This window comes from Pelodiscus sinensis, chromosome Z, assembly GCF_052426305.1.
Source record: "Pelodiscus sinensis isolate ZL-2025 chromosome Z, ASM5242630v1, whole genome shotgun sequence".
Lineage (NCBI taxonomy): Eukaryota > Metazoa > Chordata > Testudines > Trionychidae > Pelodiscus > Pelodiscus sinensis.
In genome coordinates, this window is record NC_143085.1 from 20315786 (window position 1) to 20324031 (window position 8246).

Sequence of the window (8246 nt, forward strand, 5' to 3'; positions counted from 1 at the left end):
TGCTTTCCCTGGGATTAGGTAGCAGGCTTGCCTGGTTTTGATTGCCCCACAGTCATGGCTGGTCCAGCTGGAGAGAATAAAGAGAAGTGGTCAGTCATCCCTGGAGACACTGTCCTTGAAGCCTTGCCCCCATCAGCGAGCTGAGAGCAACAGTCTTCAGGGGCAGAGGATGATGATGTCCCGGGATCAAGGCCATGTGTGGCCTGGACAGCGGGCCCTGTCTGACAGTGGCCCAGAGGTGCCCAGGGGATCATGCTTCCCACACACCCCCGTCCCACAGACAAGCAAGGAAGAAAAGTGTCTGTCCACACTGGGATCCTATGGCTGGGAGAAGGGCCATGAGCAGTCTGGGCTTCCATCAGTGCCACACACACATCTGTACCTGGCAGCGCTGTCCCCAGGAGCAGGTGCTGCTTTGAGTGTGTAGCCATGCCCATGCGTGGCACTCCAAAGTCTGTGTACGGGCATGTATGCGTCCTTGTCCCCAGCCTGCTTCCAGCGGTGCCTGGTAGTGGGAGGGTATCTGTGTTCCCCACCCCCTTTCGGGGGTCGGAAGTGTGTCTGGCCTCCCCAGAGCTCAGGGCTGCTCTGGGGCTGTCTCCTGGGGCTGTGTAGTGTACACTGGCACTGCACATGCATCCACATGCATGGACTGCAGTGTGAGGGCCAGGCCAAGAAGTATGAGTGACGATTGCACCACAGCCCCTCAGCACCTGCCACCCCCACCCTGTGTGTGTGAAAAACTAAGAGCACTCTCCTGATGATCCCTCTCCAGCCTCAGAGGATGCCTGGGACACATCCAGGCCCTGGGGTACTGGCTCCAGGGTGATGGTGATGATGATGGTCGCTGTCTCTTCCTCTAGCTCCTCATCCTCTTCCTGGGCTGGGACCCCCGGATGGGCAATATTGGAGAAAGGTGGGGAAAGAGGTGGGGAAAGGGCTGCACCACTCCCGAGGATGCTCCAAAGTCCTGTGGTGGCCCTTCGTGGCCAGGCTGTTGGCCAACTGGCCGTAGATATTGGCATTTCGGCATCTGGAGTGGAGATCATGGAGGTTCTCCTCCACACCCCATACCTCCAGGAGAGCCAGGATCTCCACTCCAGACCAGAATGGCACACGCCTTTTCCTGCCCCTGGCAGGCTCCTGGGAGCCCTGCACATGCACCCTGTGAGGGCCAGTGGGGTCTTGAGGGGCTTGTGGCTGGGACATAGTGCCCAGATGTGTGGCAGCTGAATGGTGAGTTGCAGTTCACATGGCCAACTTCCTGCCACAAGAGCTACCCCAGGTGTCTGCAGTTTTAAGAGCTGCTGGAAGACAGGAACTATAGAGTTGTGAGGGGTGTGGATGGAGTGGCCAACCTATGTTATTTCCTGGAGGCCTCTTTTTTTTCCCTCTTCTGCATCCACACACCTGCATCCACACACATCTTTTTCTGAAAAAGCTTTTTCAGAAACATCCTAATTCCTTATAGAATGAGGTTTAGTGCCATTGGAACAAGTCCTTCATTATTTCGACTTTTCGTTGAAATAATGCGAAATGTGCAAGTATGGTTTTTTTAGAATAACGGCTACAAAAATGCTGCAGTATAGACATACCCTTGTTGCATACACGCTAAGAGAAAAATTCAAAATAATGTATTTTGTTTAACTGCCTCCGTTTATAAAACAGGTTATACTTCTTGGATATCATTATATGGAATGGATTCTATTTTCTTGGAGGATTATCTTTTTAACCTTTTTGTGCCTTTTCTTACTAGAGAAAAAATTAAAAATGTCTCATAATTATGTCTCCTGCATAACTAATATCATAAGGCCCAAGTTTTTTTTCTCCAGGAAAATATTTAGCATTTCCTTTCTAGGAAAAAGGAATGCCTCTCCCTCAAGTGAAATATAATAATCAGAATTTATAAGGCTCATCTCACTATAAGTATATAGATGGCTGCATGATATTATAGCTACATGCTGAGTGAAATTCATGCCAGTGCAAAGGAGCTATGTGACTATGGAAAACTTCATGAAATGCTATGCAAAACTGAGTAGATTCATAATACTGCTTTTCTTTTCAGCTTTATTAGTCTTTTCATTATATAATCTGAAGACTAGAATCTTCCAAGAGACAAGTACAAGAAATACCCTTTCCTCCACTATATTGTAATACTGTTTATTTGAATGGTACATCTTGAAACAAAAAGCTTTCATTTTTCAGCTGACTGCAACCATTTAACCTAAGGTCCATTACTTTATCCAAGTAGAAGGAAAAGCAATGCTATTTGAGTCATCTGCTAATTCACAATTGGATAAATATTATTTTCAACAAAATACAAATTGATATATTAGGTCTGAAGAAGATAATTCCAGCAAAGACAAAGGCGATATCTTGGCACTCTTTTTTGGCACCACTCTCTCCAGAGCGGGTGCTTTTTTTGGTGAGTGGATTACCACTTCATAAGAGAAATTGGAATACAGATATTGCTATCTATAGAATATCTGAAGTGTGCATTAATTAGATATTCACCTATACATTAATAATCAAATCTAATTTAACTATGTGAGGGCTTTTTGAAGTGAATTATTGGTTCCTAATAAGTTCCATTAAAAAAAAAACCTCAAGAGTATTTGCTCGCTTACTGACAGTATCAGGAATGCAAAGGATTCTTTGGGCACAGGAAATCAATGACTCTTTCTTCCCTAGAGGTCTCAGACCCAACATACAGGGTCGATCTTGTCCAGGCAATGTGAAAAACCTTTCATGCCCCTCCTTATGTTGTATGTACATGTTACACAGGTGACTTCAATCTTCAAGGCTATCAGTTAAGGATGTTAAATTTTATGCAGCGGTACTGCTTTGAAACACCATGGGGAGCCTGGGTACATCCCAGTTGGCCCCAAAGCAGCAGCGCCGTGTGGAGCCCGGGGTCTGGCCCCAGGCTCTATGCAAAGCTGCAGCTTTGAAGTACACCTCACCTCTTCCCCATCCCCTTGCTGCCTAGTCCACTAGTCATTCACATCTCTACTATCAATCTGAAACTTTTCATATGTATTAAGTATATTTAAACAAAAAAGTGAATTTGGTAAAGTAAAAGGGGGGGAAAAATAAAGCTGAGGGAGGGGGTTGGCCACGCCGTGCCATGGGAGGGGAGGTTGCCCCGGGGCAGGCTCCCGTGGGGGTTTGGCCCCGCCGTGAGAGGGGAGTGTTGTCACAGGGGCAGGGGCAAACCCCCCTCCCGTGGCATGGCACTGCCAACCCCTTCCCTTCCCACAGCACAGCCAAATCCCAGGGCCGACCTCCTCTCCCGCGGTGCAGGGAAACCCCTATGCTCGACTCACCCCTCCGGTGCTGGGAAGCCACCGCACTCCTCCTCCAGGGCCAACGCTCCCTCCCCCAGCACACAACAGAGCTGTGTGAGGGGAGCAGCCCGTGCACTTCTGGAACCCCCAGAAGTGACGTGGGCTTCAGACAGGACTTCTGTCCACCCCGCGGGAAGCTGGCACTACACTAGAGATAGGTAGTGGGGCTTCTCGGGGGTGGGGGAAAAATGGGGAGCCAGGGTGCCTGAATGCCTCGTGATCGACGGGTTGGTGACCATGGATCTAGATCATCCCTGAAAGGTGTCTATCCAATCTGCTCTTAAATATCTCCAGTGATGGAGATTCCACAACCTCCCTAGGCAATTTATTCCAGTGTTTAACCACCCTGACAGTTAGGAAGTGTTTCCCTGTGTCCAACCTAAACCTCTCTTACTGCAGTTTAAGCCCATTGCTTCTTGGCCTATCATTAGAGGCCAAGTAGAACAATTTTTCTTCCTCCTACTGGAAACAATCTTTTAGATATTTCAGAATTGCTATCATATCTCCTCTTGGTCTTCTCTTTTCTAAACTAAACAAACCCAATTCTTTCAGTCTTCCTTCACAGGTCATATTTTCTAGACCTTTAATCAGTTTTGTTGCTCTTCTCTAGATCTTCTCCAATTTCTCTACCTCTTTCTTGAAATGTGGTGCCCTGACTTAGACACAATACTCCAATTGGCTATTCAGTGCAGAGTAGAGTGGAAGAATGATTTCTCATGTCTTGCTCCTGTTAATGCATCCCAGAATCATATTTGCTTTTTTTGCAACAGTGTCCCACTCATGTTTAGCCTCTGGCCCACTATGACCTCTAAATCCCTTTCAGCAGTACTCCTTCCTAGACAGTCACTTCCCATTCTGTATGTGTAAAACTGGTTGTTCCTTCTTAAGTGGAATACTTTGCATTTGTCCTTAGTAAACTTCATTCTTTTTACCTCAGACCATTTCTATAGTTTGTCCAGATTATTTTAAATTATGACCCCTTCCTCCAAAGCACTTGTAACTGCTCCCAGCTTGCTATCATCTGCAAACTTAATAAGCATCTCTCTGTCATCGTCTAAATCATTGATTAAGATATTGAACAAAACCAGTCCAAAAACAGACCCCTGTGGAACACCACTTGTTATACCCTGCCGGCATAATTGTGAACTGTTAATAACTACTCTCTGAGAATGGTTATCCAGCTAGTTATGCACCTATCCTAGGCTATATTTCCCTAGTTTATTGATCAGAAGGTCTTGTGAGACCATATCAAATGCCTTACCAAAATTTAAGTACACAATGTCCACCACTTCCCCCTTATCCACAAGGCTTGATAGCCTATCAAAGAAAGCTATCAGATTGGTTTGACATGATTTGTTCCTTACAAATTACAAATCCATGCTGACTGTTACTTATCAGCTTATTATCTTCCAAATGTTTGCAGATGAATTCCTTAATTACTTGCTCCATTATCTCCCCTGGCGCAGAAGTTAAACTAAATGGTCTGTAGTTTCCTAGGTTGTTCTTATTTCCCGTTTTATAGATGGGCACTATTTTTGCCCTTTTCCAGTCATCTGGTATCTCTTCTGACTTCCAAGACTTTTAAAATATGATTGCTAAAGGCTTAGATACCTCCTCTATCAGATTCTTAAGTATTCTAGGATGCATGTTATCAGGCCCTGGTGACTTGAAGACATCTAACTTTTCTTAGTAATTTTTAACCTGTTCTTTTTTGTTTTTTTAACTTCTAACCCTACCCCATTTCCATTAGCATTCACTATGTTACGCATCCCATCACCATCAACTTGGGTAAAAACTGAAACAAAGAAGTCATTAAGCACCTCTGCCATTTCTTTTTCCTGTTATTCTTTCTCTCTCTTCACTGAGCAATGGCCTATCCCCATGGTCAGGAAGTGTGCCGGAAGATCCCCCCTCCCCCAAACAGACAGTGTGTTTCCTGAAACCAGGTCTGTGGTGTGCTGGCAAGTTCCTTCTCCTGCTGGTAGGGGGTCCTGGGAGGAAGTGCGCATCGGGAACTTCCTTCTCCTGCTGCCTTCCTACCTGTTCACAAGGGGAGTGGGAGGGATTTTGGGGGATAGGGGAGCTGCTCACATAGGGTATGTCTATACTACAGCGCTAATTCGAACTAGCTTAGTTTGAATTAGTTAATTTGAACTAAGATCATTCGAATTAGCGCATCTAGACCTAAAAACTAGTTCAAATTAGCATTTTGCTAATTCAAACTAGCATGTCCACATTGAGTGGACCCTGAACCGAGGTTAAGGATGGCCGGAAGCAGTGCCAGCAGGGCATCAGAGTAGGACTTAGAGCGTGGAGCTGCTGTCTCAGGCTAGCTGAGGGCTGTGCTTAAAGGGACCCGACCCCCAACCCGGACAGACAATTCTCAGAGTTCCCCGCTTGAAAAGCAGTCCTGGCTTGGAGTGTCCCGAGTTCCCACACTTGGAACATCACAGCACTTGGCCATCAGCCCGGCTGCACTTGCCGCAGGCTGCCATCTGGGGGGAGGGGACAATCGGGGGGCTGCAGGAGAACTTCCACCCTGAGCAGTCTGTAGAGCCAGCCCAGTCCTCCTCATCGGGGGCTCATACCCCAGTCCTCCCTCACCTCCTTCCACTTACCCCTTCCTAGCCCCCCTTCCTGATGAACAAATTAAAGGACATGTGTGTTCAAAAATAGAATCTCTCTTTATTGAACAAAACTGGGGGAGACTGGGAAAAGGAGGTGGGAGAGGGGAAGAGAGAGGCTGGGAGAGGGGAGGGCAACTAAAATGATCAGGGGTTTGGAACAGGTCCCATATGAAGAGAGGCTAAAGAGACTGGGACTTTTCAGCTTAGAGAAGAGGAGACGGAGGGGGGATATGATAGAGGTCTCTAAAAGTATGAGTAGTGTGGAGAGGGTGCATAAAGAAAAGTTCTCCATTAGTTCCCATAATAGGAGGACTAGAGGACACCAAAGGAAAGGAATGGGTAGCAGGCTTCAAACTAGTAACAGAAAGTTATTCTTCACAAAGCAAATAGTCAACCTGTGGAACTCCTTGCTGCAGGAGGCTGTGAAGGCTAGAACTAGAACAGAGTTTAAAGAGAAGTTAGATCAAGTCATGGAGGTTGGGTCCATGGAGTGCTATTAGCCAGGGAGTAGGAGTGGTGTCCCTGCCCAAAGTTTGTGGAAGGCTGGAGAGGGATGGCACGAGACAAATGGCTTGGTCACTGTCTTTGGTCCATCCCCTCCAGGGTACCTAGGGTTGGCTTCTGTCGGCAGACAGGCTACTGGAGTAGATGGACCTTTGGTCTGACCCAGCACGGCCATTCTAAGCTCAGGGTCGGGGGTCTCACTGGACCACCTTGATTTTCATGCAAACCTGCTCCTGGGTGGCCAGGCTGGCAGCTCTCCTGCCCTAGACAGCCACTTTCCTGTGCCTAGTGCGGAGGTCGAGAACGAGGTCCACGATGTCTGCACTAGACCAGGTGGGTGCCCGCCTCTTGTGGTCCTGGGCAGGCTCCCGAGAGCCGCCAGCCTGGTCCCGGGAAGAGGCGGAGGGCTGGGGGGCATCGGGTGGCTGGCTCGAGCCGTGCCAGGTGCAGGGTCTGCTAGCTGGGTGCTGGCAGGCTTGCACCTGGCACGGGCACCGTAACCAGCCCATGCCCCTTTAAGGGCTTCGGGGCCGGGGGGGGGGGGGGGGGTGAGATACGAGTTTCCCTGGTGGTGCCCAGAGTGGCCACCAGGGAAAGCTGGGGAGGGCTAGCCTCCCACTAGTTCGAATTAAGGGGCTACACACCCCTTAATTTGAACTAGTAAGTTCGAACTAGGCTTAGTCCTCATGGAATGAGGTTTACCTAGTTCGAACTAGCGGAGCGCTAGTGTAGCGCCTATCAAAGTTAATTCGAACTAACGTCCATTAGTTCGAATTAACTTTGTAGTGTAGACATACCCATACTTCCTGAGTCCAGCTGCAGGATCTGCAGATACTGGCCCAAGCTGCCTAGCCAGACCACACCCCCATGAGTACCTTGCCACAGCACCCCCCCAGCACCCTGCCCCAGCACCCACAGCACAGTTGGGGCCACATTAGTGAGGCTTAGGGGGCTTTGGAGGGTTTTTTTTTTTTTTGCATCTTACTTGTGTGGCCCCGACTGACTTTTCTGTGGGTCAGTGACCCCTGACTCATAGACTTTAAGGTCAGAAGGAACCATTATGATCATCTAGTCAGACCCCCTGTACAATGCAGGCCAGAGAATCTCACCCACCCACTCCTGGAATAATCCTCTTACCTATATCTCAGATACTAAAGTCCTCAAATGATGGTTTAAAGACCTCAAGATGCAGAGAGTCTTCCAGCAAGTGATCCGTGCCCCATGCTACAGAGGAAGGCGAAAAACCTCCAGGGCCTCAGCCAAAAATTCCTTCCTGACCCCAAATATAGCAATCAGTTGAACCCTGAGATGTGGGCAAGACTCACCAGCTAAACACCCAGGAAAAAGTTCTCTATAGTAACTCCTATCATCCCACCATTGCCCTATTTACCACTGATAGCGAAAGGTCACTTAGTTGCCAAGATTATGTTATCCCATCAGACCATCCCCTTCAAAATCCCATCTAGCTTAATCTTGAAGCCAAATAGGTCTTTTGCCCCCACTACTTCCCTTGGAAGGCTGTTCTAGAACTTCACTCCTCTAATGGATAGAAACCTTCGTCTAATTTCGACTCTAAACTTTCTGATAGCCAGTTTATTTGTTCTTGCGTCCACATTGATATTGAGCTTAAATAATTCCTCTCCATCCCTGGTATTTATTCCTCTAATATATTTAAAGAGAGCAATCATGTCTCCCCTCAGCCTTCTTTTGGTTAAGGTAAACAAGCCAAGCTCCTTGAGTCTCCTTTCATAAGACAGGTTTTCCATTC